The sequence below is a fragment of the Hypanus sabinus genome, chromosome 9 (assembly GCF_030144855.1).
Source record: "Hypanus sabinus isolate sHypSab1 chromosome 9, sHypSab1.hap1, whole genome shotgun sequence".
NCBI classification, from domain to species: domain Eukaryota; kingdom Metazoa; phylum Chordata; class Chondrichthyes; order Myliobatiformes; family Dasyatidae; genus Hypanus; species Hypanus sabinus.
The window spans coordinates 139,751,539-139,768,485 of NC_082714.1; the positions used below are offsets into that span (position 1 = coordinate 139,751,539).

The 16,947-nt window shown below is 42.2% G+C and overlaps 1 protein-coding gene across 1 annotated transcript in view; it reads left to right on the forward strand.

Annotated features, from left to right (window-relative positions):
• The first annotated feature begins 8 nt into the window (after nucleotides 1-8).
• The window catches only part of dnmt3bb.1 (DNA (cytosine-5-)-methyltransferase 3 beta, duplicate b.1), a 217,953-nt gene continuing 201,014 nt past the window's right edge, over nucleotides 9-16,947 (forward strand). The window contains exon 1 of the mRNA XM_059980697.1: nucleotides 9-223. The gene's annotated coding sequence lies outside the window, so the exon portion shown is untranslated. The remainder of the gene's footprint in view (nucleotides 224-16,947) is intronic.

Below are 16,947 nucleotides of genomic sequence, written 5' to 3' on the forward strand. Positions count from 1 at the left end.
CTCCCCGGACAAGAATTTGCATGTGCAAGCGGCGGTAAATCTACCGGCAGTTTCGGCAGGAGAGTTTCGAGTCCCGCGAAAAGTCACGCTTGGTGTCTGGGATCGCGACCTGATCGCAAGCCGAGTTCGCTCACCGTGTCGCCAGCGCACGCCGGAGATCGCGGCATCGGCAGCGCGCAAGCACCCCACAAGGCACAATCCTGCAGCCCCGCATTCACACCGAGTAAGTTTCTTTACGGAAACAAATAGGATTTGTTTTGCTCTTCTAATTGCAATTTGTTTTCTGCTGACTTGGCTTTTTAATTTTACGGCTTATTCCCCCTCCCCCTCGGTCTGCATTTGGTTTTTGGATCGCAGCTTTTAAATGCGGTAAAAACTCCGCTTTTCAACCATCCCGATGGTTTCAGTGCCGAGTGACACTTTGTTGCAGCGCTTCATCTTTAGTTTTTGACAATCCAGCTCGCCAGCACTGGGTCCTTTGTTACGAACCCATTTCCGTGCTTCTCCTTCAGTTAGTTTTATTGTATCGCTTAGAATGGTAACAGAGAGAAGACGGCCACTGCACTTAACTGGTAAAATGTACAACCAAATAAAGGCAGTTTAACTTGCATGCAATTGAGTATTATTCCTGAATGTACAATTGGTTTCTTTTTTCTCTCACAAGCGAATGCCGTTTAGAAGCTGAAACGTTCCCGTTTCTTTGATTCACGTTATGATCCTAGTTTATTTTCGCCTTGCTCTTTGTCTGAAGAACAAAGTAGTCTAAAAAAACCCATCCATTCCTGTTATCTTTGTAATCTGTTACTTATAGCATTTTGAATAATGGAATAGTAGTGTAACAACATTCAGGCATGGGGTGGTCGAAATCTCAATTAGGTGGCAGCAGCATATTGTATAAATAATATTTCCAGTAGCAGAGTCTCGGGGGAAGTCAGATGATCAGGTAATACATATTCATTATAATGCATTAAGTATGTTTTCTTCAGCAGAAAGCTAAGATTTGAGTCAAGTACCTTATGGTAGCATGAACAGTAATATTGTTTTGAGCTGAAAAGTAGTAGCGACACGTTAAGGAATCTTTGCCCAATTTGCACACGCTCGTCATAGACAAGAAATGACGTTTCCGTGCCTTTGCTAGATGAAAAAAATGCAGAACCAACTTTAACGAGGTAAGTTGCCAACTTGTACCACGTTCCTTTCTTTAGCAACAAACCATTAACATTTTCATACACGTATAAGTTGTAATAGTTTAAATGTTCCACTAATATGATGGAAATGGGGTTTCCGTTAAGATGTGCAATCTTTAAGAAATGTAATTGTTTAACTCTTCGGCTTTTAAACCGAATGATCCATTGTATCAATCGATTAAATTCAATGTTCTAACAAAAGTATATTCTTAGGAATTGATAGTAAATGGACTACTGGTACATCTTTTAGATGACGCTATTCTTCCATGAATAGACTGTGACGACAAAAAGTATTTTGTTTTGCAAAAGGCAGCATCAATTTATTGGATGAAATAACTGCACTTTTGCAGGGTGTTTAATATCATGAGATTGAAAATGCAAAGTTCTTTTTTTGTAGTGCTTATGCTTGATTTAAAAAAATCTTGGACACATTTATTGTAAAATATATATTTAAGAATTTATTTCTAATTTTAATATTCATTGCTTACAGTCAACAAACTGTTCTTCAGTATCACAATAAATACTGGGGTGAATTTTAATATGAAAATAGTTTCAATCAAATATTTAAGAAGCTCTGAAAAATAATGAACAGGAATCTGGTGTAATAGCTTTAAATCTGATGAATTATTTATGCAGCCAGTTGAATGTTTTATCCTGTAAGACTTTGTGCTTTAGTCATAAATGCAGCTTTTTATTGTATATTTGCCACATAATGCCTGGTTGTCTAATTTTTAACCTTTCTCCTTATTGTTGAAAACTGTGTCAGCTTCCTTCTAACTAAAAGTGGCTATTAACTTTTGTCTGGAATCTTCTATTCAGGAATAAAATCACTGCAGAGCCTGTTTTTATGATCTTGCTGTAAAATGGAAATGTTTTCACATACTGTTTCAAAGCATATTGTATAAGCAATTGTTTGTAAGAAAGTATATTCTGGCAAATTGAAGTAGATGTATAGTGATCATGGTACATCATATTTTGATTTGTAACTGCTTCAAAGAGTTACTGATTTCAAGATGGTTGTCTCTACTCTGTAAAAACAAAACTAACTAGAAAATGATCTGAAAAGGTATGAATCGGTATTTAAAAAGATTTTCCAGAACATTGAAATATTTTCCAAAAGCATCTTTTGGTAAAATTCATCTACCTAGCTTATACATTATCAATTGAATTGAATTTTTGTCCTTCGTATAAGATGAGAGATGTAGTTATCAACAAGAAGAAAATCTTGAACAATTGTAAAAGCAACACAATTGTATTGGACTAATTTATTGTAATGTTTGAAGGATTGTTCAAACCTTCCCCATTTGTATTCTAAGGTGGAGGATACAAACTATTTTAATGTCATTATGCTAATTGTTTGCATATTTTATGCTTTTATATAACATCGAGCGAAAGAAGTTCATTGTGGTGGTTTTGGTGAAGGAGAAAATGCATGTTGTACTGAAACCTTTAGTACACAGAACATCGATTCAATGTCACTGTGGTTAGAAATCAAATAAGACCTTAAGTCCATAAAACATAGGAGCAGAATTATGTCATTTGGCCCATCAAATATGCTCCATCATTGTGGCTGATTTATTATCCCTCTCAACCCTATTCACCTGTCTTCTTCCTGTAACAATTGATGTTTTGACTGATCAAAAACGTATTAAAGTCCACTTTAAACAATGCTCAATGACTTGATTTCCACCCACTACAGAATTTCCCAGATTCACTACTATATGGCTAAAGAAATTCTTCCTCTTCTCTGTTTTAAATGGACATCCCCCTATTCTGAATCTGTGCCCTCTGGTCCTAGATCCACCCACTGCTGGAAGCGTCCTGGCAACACACACAAAATGCAGGAGGAACTCAGCAGGCCGGGTAGCATCTGTGCAACAGAGTACAGTCAACATTTCGGGCCGAGACCTTTCATCAGGACTGGAGTGAAAAAGATGAAGAGTCAGAGTCAAGAGAATATGGGGGAAGGAGAGGAAGAAACATAGGTGATAGGAGAAACCGGGAGGGGTGGGGTGAAGAGAAGGAAAGTTGATTGGCAAAAGAGATACAGGGCTGGAGAAGGGGGAATCTGATATGAGAGGGCAGAAAACCATGGAAGAAAGAAAAGGGGAGGAGCACCAAAGAGCAGGCAAGGATATAAGGTAAGAGAGGGAAATGGGAATGGGAAATAGAGAAGGAGAGGGGGTGCATTATTGGAAGTTTGAGAAATCGATGTTCATGCCATCGGGTTGAAGGCTACCCAAACGGAATATAAGGTGTTGCTGCTCTGACCTGAGTGTGGCCTCATCATGACAGTAGGGGAGGCCACGGACTGACTTGTTGAAATGGGAAGTGGAATTAACATGGGAGTTCCTGCTTTTTCTGGCAGATGGAGCGTAGGTGCTCGGCGAAGCGATCTCCCAATCTACATTGGGTCTCACGGATATACAAGAGCCCACAACGGGGGCACTGGATACAGTAGATGACCCCAATATACTCACAGGTGAAGTATCGCCTCACCTGGAAGAACTGTTTAGGGCCATGAATGATAGTGAGGGAGGGGGTGTAGATGCAGGTGTAGCACTTGTTCTGCTTGCAAGGATAAGTGCCAGGAGGGAGATCAGTGGGGAGGGATGAATGGACAAGTGAGTCGCGTTGGGAGCGATCCCTGCAGAAAGCATGAAGTTGGGAGGAGGGAAAGATGTGCTTAGTGCTGGGATCCTGTTGGAGATAGTGGAAGCTACCGACAATTACATGCTGGACATGGAGGCTAGTGGGGTGAAGACAAGTGGAGGGGATGGGGTGAGGGCAGACTTGCGTGAAATGGAACAGACGCGGTTGAGGGCAGCACTGGTGGAGGAAGGAATCCATGTTTTCACTATACCTTCATCCCGAACTAGGAAGGCTTCAAAGGTCTCCTTTCCTTTTTGGACACCAGTCCTAACCAGTTCCCTGCCACCACCACTCCCTTCCATCTGGCGGAACTTGTCCTCACTCTCAATGATTTCTCTTTCAGCTCCTTCCACTTCAGACGAAAGGTTTAGCCATGGGAACTCGCAAGGGTCCCAGTTATGCCTGCCTTTTTGTTGGCTACGTGGAACAGTCTGTGTTCCAAGCCTACACTGGTGTCCGTCCCCCCACTTTTCCTATGCTACATCCATGACTGCATTGGTGCCGCTAACTGCACTGATGCGGAGCTCATCAACTTCATCAACTTTGCCTCCAACTTCCACCCTGTCCTTAAATTTACCTGGTCCATTTCTCGACACTTCCCTCCTCTTTCTTGGTTTCTCTCCATCTCTATCTCTGGAGTTGGCTTATCTACTGATGTCTATTATAAACCCACTGACTCTCACAACTACCTGGACTATACCTCTATCACTCTGTTACTTGTAAAAATGCCATCCCCTTCTCTGAGTGCCTCCATCTTTGCTGCATCTGTTCTCAAGATGAGGCTTTTCATTCCAGAACTAAGATGTCCTCCTTCTTCAAATAAAATGGCTTTCCTTCCTCCACCATCAATTCTGCCCTCAACCGCATCTCTTCTATTTTGCACTTGTCTGCCCTCACCCCATCCTCCCGCCACCCCACCAGGGATAGGGTTCCTCTTCTCCTCACCTTACAACACCACCTACCTCTGCATATAGCAACACTTGTAAGTCTTTTGGGGTCATCTACTGTAGCCGGTGCTGCCAATGTGGCTTCCTGTATATCAGTGAGAACTGACATAGATTAAGAGACAACTTTGCCGAGCACCGATGCTCTATCCACCGGAAAAAGTGGGATCTCCCAGGGGTCACCCACTTTAATTCAATTTTTCATTCACATTCCAACATGGCAGTCCGTGACCACCTCTACTGCCATAATGAGGCCAATTCAGGTTGGAGGAGCAACACCCTATGTTCTGTTTGGGTAGCCTCCAACCTGATGGCATGAACATCGATATCTCAAACTTCTGGTAATGACCTGTCCCCCTTCACCATTTCCCATTCTCACCTTATCTCCTTACCTGCCCATCACCTCCCTCTGGTGTTCCTCCCCCTTTTCGTTCTTCCATGGACTTCTGTCTTATATTAGACTCCCCTTTCTCCAGCCATCTCCCTCTTTCACCAATCAACTTCCAAGCTCTTTACTTCAGTCCTCCACCCAGTTTCACCTGTCACCTTGTGTTTCTTCCTCCCCTTCCCCACTTTCTTAATCTGACTCCTCATCTTTCCCCCCCACTTTCTTATTCTGAGTCCTCATCTTTTTTTTTTCTCCAGTCCTGATGAATGGTCTTGGCCGATATGTTGACTGCACTCTTTTCCACAGATGCTGGCTGGCCCACTTGAGTTCCTCCAGCATTTTGTGTGTGTTGCTTGGATTTCCAGTGTCTACAAATTTTCTCTTGTTTGTGACAGGAAGCAGCCTCTCCACATTCACTTGATCTAGGCCTTTTAATATTGGATAGGTTTTAAGAAGATCTCCCCTCATTCTTCTAATTTCCAGTGAGTACAGACCCAGAGTCATCAAATGCTCCTGATACATTAACTAACCTTTTTATTCCAGAATCATTCTTCTGAACCTCCTCTGGACCTTGTCCAATCTGTTCTCCACATCTGTTATTAGATAAGGGGCCTAGAACTGCTCATAATTCTCATAGTGTGGTCTGATCAATGCCTTATAAAGCCTCAGTATTACATCCTTGATTTTGTAATCTAGTCCGCTTGAAATGAATGCTAACATTGCATTTGCCACTGGAAGTTAACTTTTAGGGAATCATGCACAAGGTGCATTCCCACTTTTTTCCTCCTGCCAGTCAGTCAATCTTCTATCCATGCTCGTATCTTTCTTGTAATACCACGAGGTCTTATTAAGCAGCCCATGTATGGCCCCTTGTCAAAGGCCTTCTGATTATCCAAGTAAACAGCATCCACTAACTCCGTTGTCTATCATATCTGTCATTTCCTGAAAGAATTCCAACAAATTTGTCAGGCAAGATTTCTGCTTAAGGAAACTATGCTGACTTTTGCCTATTTTATCATGTGCCTCCAAGTACCCCAAAACCTCATCTTTAATAATGAAAAACAACATCTTCCCAACCACTGAGGTCATGGTAACTGGCCTATAATTTTCTTTTTTCTACCTCCCCTTCCTTTTTAAAGAATGGAGTGATAATTGCAATTTCCTATTTCTCTGGAACGATGCCAGAATCCAGTGACTATTGAAAGATAATTACAAATGCCTGCATAATCTCTTCAGCCACCTCTTACAGAACCTGGTATGTAGTCCATCTGGTCCAGGTGACTTACCTAGCTTCAGACTTTTCAGCTTCCCAAACACCTTCTCCTTCGTAATGGGAACTATAGTCACTTCTGCCCCCTGACACTAATTTCTGGCATTCTGCTGGTGTCTTCCACAGTGGGGGCTAATGTAAAATACTTATAAAGTTCACCACCATTTCTTTGTCCCCCACTAGCACCTCTCCAGAGTCATTTTTCAGCGGTCAGCTATCTACTATTGCCTCAGTTTTACTCTTTATATATCGGAAAAAACTTCTGTTATCCTCTTTTATATTATTGGCAAACTTACTTTCTGATTCCATCCTTTTTCTCCTTATGGCTTTTTTAGTTACCTCTGTTGGTTTTTAAAAGCTTTCTAATCCTCTAACTTCCCACTAATTCTTGCTATATTACTTGCTCTCTCTTTTCCTTTTATGTTGCCTTTGACTTCTCTTGTCAGCCACGGTTGCCTCATCTTTTTAGACTACTTCTAAATGTAAAACATTCCTGCATAAATGGGAAGAAGCTCAGTCTCTCATATTGACAGAATAGTGAAAAGGCTTGGCGAGAGGTTTTGGTGGGAATTTCAGTTGTTATTCCAGAGCATTTGATTTTCTTGGTAATGAGATATAGGAGAAATACATAGAGAAAAATGAACTTCATAAGGTACATGGAGAATTCCTCTGTGAGTAGAATGATTCTGCTCTTTTAAATTATATACATTGTTACATTTATTTAAAACTAATGAAATAGACTAAAAGATATTTATCTAGAAATATCTTTGGGATGGTTACTGTCCTGTACTTATTTTTTACTTGAAAATTATAATAGAAAGCTAATCTGAAAACAATAGAAATCATATTAGAAGAGGGAGATTGTTGGGCTGGCTGAGGTTAGAAGGAAAGGTAAATTAACAAAGATTAAACCAGCAGTGGGATTCCTATCAAAGTTTGGAATATTGCAAAAGAAATCTAAAAATGTGACTTTTTTTTCCGCTGGATTCTGAAACCTTATGCTGTGGTTGAAGTCAAGAGAAAATAAGCAGTTTCAGAAAGAGAAGAAAAGCAAAAAGGAAGAATCTCAAGAAGCCATTAAAATGAAACAGTAACCTTGTACTGAAAAAAAGAAATGTTTGAAAGTCTAAAGGAAAGTGATAATGAATTGAGAATAAACAGAAATTGATGAGGATGGGAATTCAGTGCCTTTCACTAGTAATTACGAAATAAAAGAATACTGGTAAGTGGTGAATGATGATTGGTTAAAAGCAGTGCAAGAAATAACAATGTTGACATATTGTGAATTTCATCGTTTTGTACAGCAATACAGAGCAATACATAAAACATTACTATAAGTTATAAGAAGATTATGCGTATATAAATAGTACAGAAAGAATTAGTACTGAGAAGAGGGCGTTATCCTGGATGGTGACGGCCCACCATGATGAATATTACCTTCCTGAGACAGACTTTTGAAGAAGCCCTCGCTGGTGGGGAGGCCCATGATGGAATCGTGACCAGAAAACTACAGATTATTCTGAAATTCTGTTTGATGTCCTACCAAGTAAGAAATATGCAGTTTTCACTTGGGGTGACTAATATGTGAATCTAGACTCACAATTGTCCCAAAAGAAAATGGCTTGATGCCCTAATTGGTTGAACACTTAAGGATAAATTAGAGGTGTTGAAAGAACCAATGTGAAGGAAACATCTTTTTTAATCCTTATCCTTGGAAATGTACTTGTAGCAGATGCATCTGAATGTGACTTTATGGGATGAATGACAACAGCAACAATGTAGAGAATGTCCTGTTTTCACACTGAAGATGGATTGTGTTGCACTGAATGGAATAAATTCAAAACTGGATGTCAGTCATTCGTTACAAAAGCCTCAGGAATAATGCTGGATGGATCACATGGTATCACACTAAAATCTTGGGCATGACAAAGTATTACCTCACTCAGTCAATCTTGATAAGTCCTTCAAAACAAAAACTGCTTTACAGTCTAGTCAAGAGAATAGCTACCATAGAGATACTCAAAGATTTATAGCTTTCATTAATTATCTTGATCTCTTGAAATCATGTGTCTGGGAATGTCAGATGAACAGAGCTTGGGAGTCTTCAACAACAAAATCAGACCCCACAAAGTCTCCTTGCATAATCAAAAATATCTGGAAGTATCCTCTGCCACCAACCATCCTTCCTCAGACTGAAACAATGAAAGTGCCAGCTTCAAAGAGTGTGCTGTGGATAGAGGACTCCATCACTGAGTGGTTTGCTGTCTAGTCTCGTTGAACGCCATAGGATCTAGCTACAGGCTGTGAAGGAACCATTGAATCTTGTCCTCTGGAGCTACTTGGAGCAAATATTTATGTCCATGACTATATCAGGAGGAATAACCTCATGGGAATGATTTAATTTTCACACTGAAGATCTTCATAGTGTTGTATTAGCATCCTACTGTTTGAAATTAAATGTACATTCCAAAAATGTTTGGCTATTAGGCATAACAAATAAAAATGTTACCTTAAAATTCTGCTACATAGTAAAAAAGGGAAGCAACACACATAAAATGCTGGAGGAACTCAGCAGGTCAGGCAGCATGTATGGAAAAGAGTAAATGGCTGATGTTTAGAGACCCTTCTTCAGGTGTGTTGCCTTTAAGGCATTTGTTTAGTTTATTATATTTTGGCTTTAGTAATTCGTTTGTTATCGTTTTCTAGTTAAAGTTAAGGTTGTCGAAAGTAAATTCGTTGTCTGTGATATATCACGGCATGTGATGACGTCACACCCGGTTTCTCCACGTCTTGTGGGAAAAAACCGGTTTGGAGAATTGGAAGGAGGGGGCTTATGTGTGCAGGATCAGCGCGAGAAAAGTTTTCTTTCTACGCACTAGAAACATTAGTGAAGCAACGCCGTATCATTGTGTATCGGATGAAAGTCCATGTTTTCGACAATAGTCCATCACCTGCCGTGGCCATCTATGGGCTGCGAAGAGCCATCAGAGAGGGTGCACAGGACCATGGCGATGACACCGTTAAGTTTGTAGAAAGGCACTTCTATGTCGATGACGGCTTGATATCACTACAGAAAGTAGACGAAGCAATTGATCTGCTCCGACGTACACAAGCCTCACTCGCTGAGTCAAACCTCCGCTTGCATAAGTTCGCATCAAACTGTCAGGCAGTAATGGAGGCCTTTCCACATGATGACTCTGCTCCAGCAATCAACCTAGATTTAGATGGAGAACCCATGCCCACACAAAGGAGTTTGGGTCTCCTTTGGGAGATTACAACTGACACATTCACGTTCTCCGTGCCGACCATGATCAAGCCATTTACCCGCCGTGGAGTTCTCTCCACTCTCCATTGCAGGGGAGTTTTCGATCCCTTGGGTCTACTGGCATCAGTTATGATCCAGGGAAGAGTCCTTCTCAGAGAACATACCTCTGAGTTCTCCAACTGGGATACTCCCCTACCAGAAGACAAGCTAAGCAAGTGGGAGGCTTGGAGAGATTCACTTCAAGATCTAAAACAGCTTCATATCCAACGTAGGTACACTGTGAGCTCACCCACCGAGGCAGCGCACACAGAATTGTGTGGTTTTTTTGGATGCGTCTACCAAGGCCATCGGTGCTGTGGCTTAATTGAAAGTAGTTGGGAAGGATGGTCAAATTGAAGTAGAATTTGTAACTGGTAAGGCGAAGCTCACTCCTCAGTCCGAGCCGACAATTCCAAGGCAGCTGTCCTGGCTGTGGAAATGGCAGATCTTATCCAGGACGAGCTAGACCTAGAGTTGGACTATATCAAGTTCTACACAGATAGCAAAGTAGTGCTTGGTTATATTTATAATGAATCAAAACGCTTCTACGTGTACATTCATAATAGAGTTCAACGTATCCCACCTGTCATCAAAGCCCGAACAATGGCATTATGTACGTACTGAGGATAACCCTGCAGACCATGCATCAAGATCCTTACCTGTATCCCGCCTGGCTCAGACATCCTGGTTCACCGGACCCCCTTTTCTGTATCAGCCACCAACAGAAAAGACTCAAATGAGCGAGACATTTGAGCTGATCGAACCCGAAAGAGACTCGGAAATTCGGCCGCAAATACAAACAGGAGTTACCTACCTCGAAGAATCGATACATACTAACGAACGCTTTCAGAGGTTCTCCACTTTGAATTCTTTAGTGAGAGGACTTGCGTTCCTCATTCACATGGCCAGATCATACAAACACTCATCCTGAAATAGTAAATGTAAGGGATGGCACAAATGTACATTACCCCACATTGCGGATGAATTGGCCCAGGCAAAGGACGTCATCTTTAAAGCAACTCAAAGAGCAGCTTTTGCAGGGGAGTTTTCGGCTCTCCAAGCTAATAAACCAATACCAAAGGACAGCCCTTTGAGGAAATTCAACCCGATCCTGAAGAATGATATCATTTGCATTGAAGGCCGGTTAATACACTCTCAACTTCCAGCTGCAGAAAAGAGTCCAGTAATCCTGCCCAAAGACAGCCATGTGTCCTTACTGCTCACTCGCCATCACCATGAACAGGTAAAGCATCAGGGCCGTCACCTGATGGAAGGAGCAATAAGGGCAGCGGGTCTGTGGGTCTTGGGAGGTAAAACACTGATCAATTCAGTACTTCACAAATGTGTAACCTGCAGGAAACTGCGAGGGAAGCTGGAAGCTCAACGTATGGCGGACCTCCCACCAGAACGCCTCGAAGCCTGCCCTCCTTTTACATATGTGGGGCTCGACGTATTTGGTCCCTGGACTATCACCACAAGACGCACCAGAGGAGGACAAGCAGAGAGCAAGCAGTGGGCCATCATGTTCAGCTGCGTGAGTTCAAGAGCGGTACACATTGAGGTCATCGAATCTTTGGATACATCCAGCTGCATTAACGCTCTCAGGCGCTTCTTTGCGCTAAGAGGCCCTGCAAAACAGTTAAGGTCTGATTGCGGCACGAACTTTGTTGGAGCGTCCAAGGAACTGGGGATGGACAAAACGGTGCAAAGGTACCTCAGTCAGCAGGGATGCAACTGGGAGTTTAACACACCACACACCTCTCACATGGGAGGTGCATGGGAGCGGATGATTGGTATCGCCAGAAGAATTCTTGATTCAATGTTTCTGCAGCAACGCACCCGATTGACCCACGAGGTGCTGTGCACACTAATGGGAGAGCTCACAGCCATTATAAATGCACGACCACTCCTCCCTGTGTCTTCTGACCTGGAAAACCCCTTCATACTCTGCCATCAATTCTCCTTATGCAGAAGGCAGGAGCTCCCCCTCCACCTGGGGACTTCTCTGATTTGTACACAAAGCAATGGAGATAGGTTCAGGCTCTTGCAAATCGGTTCTGGTCTCGTTGGAGACATGAATATACCTTTCTTGCAACACAGACAAAAGTGGACAGAACCTCATAGGAATCTTCAAGTTGGAGATATAGTCCTGCTCAGGGACAAGCAGATCGCCCGCAACTGCTGGCCAATGGCCAGAACCACTGCCACATTCCCTGGTAGGGATGGACATGTCAGGAAGGTTGAGTTGAAAACTACTGACCAAGGTGATGTGAAAATTTACCAAAGGCCAGTTGCAGAAGTCATTCTACTTCTGTCTAAGGACTGATTTAGAGACTGAAGTTTTGTATTATGTTCATTGTGACCTTACGAAGGTCAGGCGGGGAATGTGTTGCCTTTAAGGCATTTGTTTAGTTTATTATATTTTCGCTTTAGTAATTCATTTGTTATCATTTTCTAGTTAAAGTTAAGGTTGATGAAAGTAAATTAGTTGTCTATGATATATCGCGGCAAGCGATGATGTCACACCCGGTTTCTCCGTGTCCTGTGGGAAAATACTGGTTTGGAGAAACGGGAAGGAGGGGGCTTATATGTGCAGGATCAGTGCGAGAAAAGTTTTCTTTCTACGCACTAGAAACATTAGTGAAGCAATGCTGTAAGTTCATCAGATAATCGGTATGTTGAATTAAAAATGTTAGCGCTGATTCTGTTAAAAGTAATGATGATAGGTAAAGTTTATGTTTTTTGTTATTTAAAGAGTTGCGGATAGTTTGTGTTGAAGTGTATTTAAAGCCAGTCGATGTCGTAGGTAGATTCTGACTGTATGTTGCACTTTAATGTAATACAGTTGTTGTAGTTTTACTTTTGCAAGTATTTATGATGTAAATGTGATGTGAAGAAGGAAACAAATACTGTATATATTTTGTATTGTTTTATCAACAGTTTTCACCATACGTTAATGTGGAAGAGTGAACAGTAAACGGTTAATCTTACTGGGACCGCCTCATTGACTGGTTTATGCTTGGTGTTTAGTTCAGAGTTCTTTTACACCTGTGCGAGAATACTACATCAGGACTTTTTTAAAAAAAAAGTGAAATCAGCTTGCTGTAGAATATGGTGGAGTGATCTTACACAACCAGCCATTCAGATTAAAGCTCTACAGTCATACCAAATCAACAGCAATTGACAAATAACTAGCTAATGAATGTCAAGAGGAGGGCTACATGGAGTGCTGCAGTAAGAAAGCAGTATCCATCATCAAGGACTCCCAGCTTGCAGGCCATGTTTCCTCTTCCTGCTGCCATCAGGAAGGAAGTACGGGAGCCACCAGGTTTAGGAGCAGTTATCACCCCTCACTCATCAAGCTCCTAAGCCATCATGAATAACTTCACTCACCTCAATCCTGAGTGTGTTCTCAGTATTATTCTCATCACCTGGCACTCTATTTACTTATACAATGTATTTTTATTCGCATAGGTTGTCTTCCTTTGCCCATTGGCTGTTGTCAGTCTTTGTTTCACCGATTCTATTGTACTCCTCCGTTCTACTGTGAGTGCCTGCAAGAAAATGAATCTCAAGGTAGTACTTTGAACATTAAAACTTTGAATGATAGGAAAAGGTATTCATGAAATATTAGTAGACATCTTCAGCCAAACGTGCAAAATAGGCTATCCATCCTGTCTCCTGAAATTCCAAAGTTAGTCTTTTGCTGATATGATCCACTCTGATGTTGAGAAATGGCTGAATGCAAAAATTATATAAAACTATGCATCTTTAAGGGTTGTCTTCTGTAGTGCTGAACACATTCATTTCAGAAGTAGACATCTTTAACCAAGCTGTGGAGTATAACCACAATGTTGGCAACTCTCCAACAATGTAGAAAGTTGCCAACAAATATCCATTACACAGGATGCAGGACAAATTCAATCCAATCACTTATCAACAAATGTGAAGCTTATCAATAATCTACTTGCTGAAGCTCTGTTTAGATTCTGTCTGGCGCTCTTGGCACTAAACTTTATTATCAATATCATCTAAATGTGGACAAATGATTTGAAATCCACAATTGAGATAAGACTATGTGTTATAACGTGGAAACCCCAGTGAAATTGAAATTGGTGAGAATCAAGGAGTAAACTTACCTCTGGTTAAAGTAAAGTTGGTGGCCACTTATAGTTGGAGGCCAGTCTTGTTAGCTCTGGGGTATCTTTACAGGAATTTCACAGAGGAGGTTCCTAAGCCCAAACTCGTCATCTGTTTTATTGATAATTATGCCAAGTGGAACTATTAATTATATATTGTTCAAATCCATTCACAGCTTCTTAGAATGATGTACTTATTCATGTGGACAGCAGTGCTAACATTTATTGCTCATCCCTATTTTCTGTTCAGCTGACGAGAACATAAGGGTCAACCTCATTAAGGTGAACCATGTCTCCATACAGCAGGGCCCAAGCAGTATTCAGATACGAATTGAGAGTGACAATATGTACTTGTGCCACACAACAGTTGTGCATTGACCAGGCACTGTGAGAGTGAGCCCAAACATCTTGCTTTATCAGCATTAGCAACATCATTGTGTTGACCAGAAACCTCAGTAACACCAGATGCTTGGCTAGAAGAGTAGGCTTAGAGGGCCTTTCACTGTAAAATTGTAACTGCTACACTTGAGAAACAAAATGACATTGAGGACAAAGCACCTCGTTAACTTCACTAAGCATTCATTCCTGCCACAAATGGAGCAACTAGATGACATGAATACTGTTAGAACAGGAAGGGTTGCAACTCATCAAGGCTTCTTTAAATATAAGTTACATCCACAAATTTACCAACTAGAATGATAGAGACAGCAGGCTTAAGGGAACGGTGCCACCCGCAAATTAATCTACAAGTCACACATCTTATGATTGAGTTTTTTTTTTGAGAAAGTGACAAAGATGATGACAATAGGGCAATCGGTGTTCGTACATGGATTTTAGTGAAGCATGTGACAATGTCCCTTCTTGTAGGTTTAAGATGATGGGGGGGGGGGGGTGCGGGGGGAGAGTTTAAAGATATCCAAGGGAAATCCTCTATACAGAGTGATAGGTGCCCAGAACTTGCTGCAAGGAAAACTGGTTGAAGCAGATATGATAGCAGTGCTAACTAGGATTTAGACAGACACATGAACAAGTAGGAATAGAACTTTGCAGCCATGTGAGGCATATAGAAACAGTTTAGATTGGCATTGTAATAAAAACACAAAATGCTGGCAGAACTCAGCAGGCCAGACAGCATCCATGGGAGGAGGTAGTGACGACGTTTCGGGCCGAAACCCTTTATCAGGAGTGAAGTAACATGGGATAGTCGAGGGGGGATAAGAAGTGGGGGGAGGGATGAAGTAGACAGCTGGGAAGTGATAGACTGAAGGGAAATGGGCTGGGGGAAGGTGGAGAATTATGGGAAATAAAAGAGAAAGAAAGGTAGGGCTGGGGGGGAGATTATAGTGGGGGGGGGGGAAAAAGAGAGAGAAAGAGAACCAGACTAAAACTATAGAATACGTACACAATGCTGGAAGAACTCAGCAGGTCAGGCCCATCCGTGAGAAAAGAATAGCCAACGTTTTGGGCCGAGACCCTTCATCAGAAATGGGTGGGGGGGGGGGGTGGCATAAGGGGGGGGGGGAGGGGTATCAATGGAGGTCTGTGAGTTGAATGTTCATGCCGGCAGGTAGGAGGCTACCTAGGCGGGAGATAAGGTATTGCTCCATCGACCTGCGTGTGACCTCATCTTGACGGTAGAGGAGGCCATGGACAGACATATCGGAGTGAGAGTGGTCTGTGGAATTGAAGTGTGTGGCCACAGGGAGATCCCGCCACTGCTGGAGGACTGAGCGCCGGTGTTTGGCGAAACGGTCTCCCAGTCTGCGGCGGGTCTCCCCAATGTATAAATGGCCACATCGGGTGCACCGGATACAGTATATCACCCCAGCTGACTCGCAGGTGAAGTGGTGCCTCACCTGAAAGGACTGTCTGGGGCCTAGGATGGTGGTGAGGGAAGAAGTGTGCAGACTGCTGCAAACTGGATCCGGTGCTCCCTTGTGGTCATTTATACATTGGGGAGACCCGCTGCAGACCGGGAGACCGTTTCGCCATACACCGGCGCTCAGTCCTCCAGCAGTGGCGGGATCTCCCTGTGCCACATACTTCAATTCCACTCCGATATGTCTGTCCATGGCCTCTACTGTTAAGATGAGGCCACACGCAGGTTGATGGAGCAATACCTTATCTCCCGCCTAGTAGCCTCCTACCTGCCGGCATGAACATTCAACTCACAGACCTCCGTTGATACCCTTGCCCCCCCCTTACCCCATCCCTATCTATAATTTAAGTCTGGTTCTCTTTCTCTTCCCCCCCCCCCCCCCCATTATAAGCTCCCCCAGCCCTACCTTTCTTTCTCTTTTATTTCCCAAAATTCTCCACCTTCCCCCAGCCCATTTCCCTTTAGCCTATCACTTCCCAGCTGTCTACTTCATCCCTCCCCCCACTTCTTATACCCCCTTGACCATCCCACGTTACTTCACTCCTGATGAAGGGTTTCGGCCCGAAATGTCGTCACTACCTCTTCCCATAGATGCTGTCTGCCCTGCTGAGTTCTGCCAGCATTTTGTGTTTTTATTTATTTCCAGCATCTGCAGATTCACTCGTGTTGCCTTCGATTGGCATTGTGGTTGGCACCGTTCCTGTGCTATACTGTTCCATGTTCTGTGTTACATAAATTCTTAACCTTTATTGTCATAGTTTCATTCCTGGACACCCAACCTAATGAGACAGTGGGTGGACTTTCACCCAAGAAGATGACTTTATATATTTTCTGAGAAGTGATTAGGGATTTGGATTAAATGCAGGTTTTTCAAATGTTACTCACATTTGGATATAAAAAAATAGAAACATGGTTCTTTGTGGTCAAGTGACCTGTGGCAAAGATAAGATGATATATATTTAAACAAAAGATATTTAGCAAAGCATAATCAAGTAAAATATTTTTCTTCCTTTGCTTCTTAAATGTGTACTTTATAGTAAAAGTAAAATGTATATTTCCAACTTCTTAATGTGTAAGCTAGATGAGTAAAGGGACATTGAAATTATTTAACATTAGAGGTAGGGTTGTTCATATCAACTGCTTTTGTGTGAAAGATGAATGTTGGATGAACTACCTGTTTTTAC